This window comes from Brassica oleracea, chromosome C3 (genome assembly GCF_000695525.1).
Source record: "Brassica oleracea var. oleracea cultivar TO1000 chromosome C3, BOL, whole genome shotgun sequence".
Taxonomy (NCBI): domain Eukaryota; kingdom Viridiplantae; phylum Streptophyta; class Magnoliopsida; order Brassicales; family Brassicaceae; genus Brassica; species Brassica oleracea.
In genome coordinates this window covers 30,964,328-30,964,571 of record NC_027750.1, presented here as the reverse complement: position 1 = coordinate 30,964,571, position 244 = coordinate 30,964,328, and positions in this window count along the sequence as shown.

Sequence of the window (244 nt, the reverse complement as noted above, 5' to 3'; positions counted from 1 at the left end):
GAGCGTTTACAACAAGGTATAAGCCTGGGCTCGAGAGCTGTCGGCGAGATTCCTAGTTCTAACAACCCTAAGACGACTAAACCTAATTGAGTTGTAACTCGAATAACAAAAACGGAAAGTTGCCTAATTGCCCTAAGTGCTAAGTTTGCTCTGAGAAAAGTCTTTTTCTCATGCCTCTCGCCTAGGACTCCTTATATACTGGCTCCAAGGTCGGTTTACGCTTTTCCCCTTCTGCCCTTAAGCC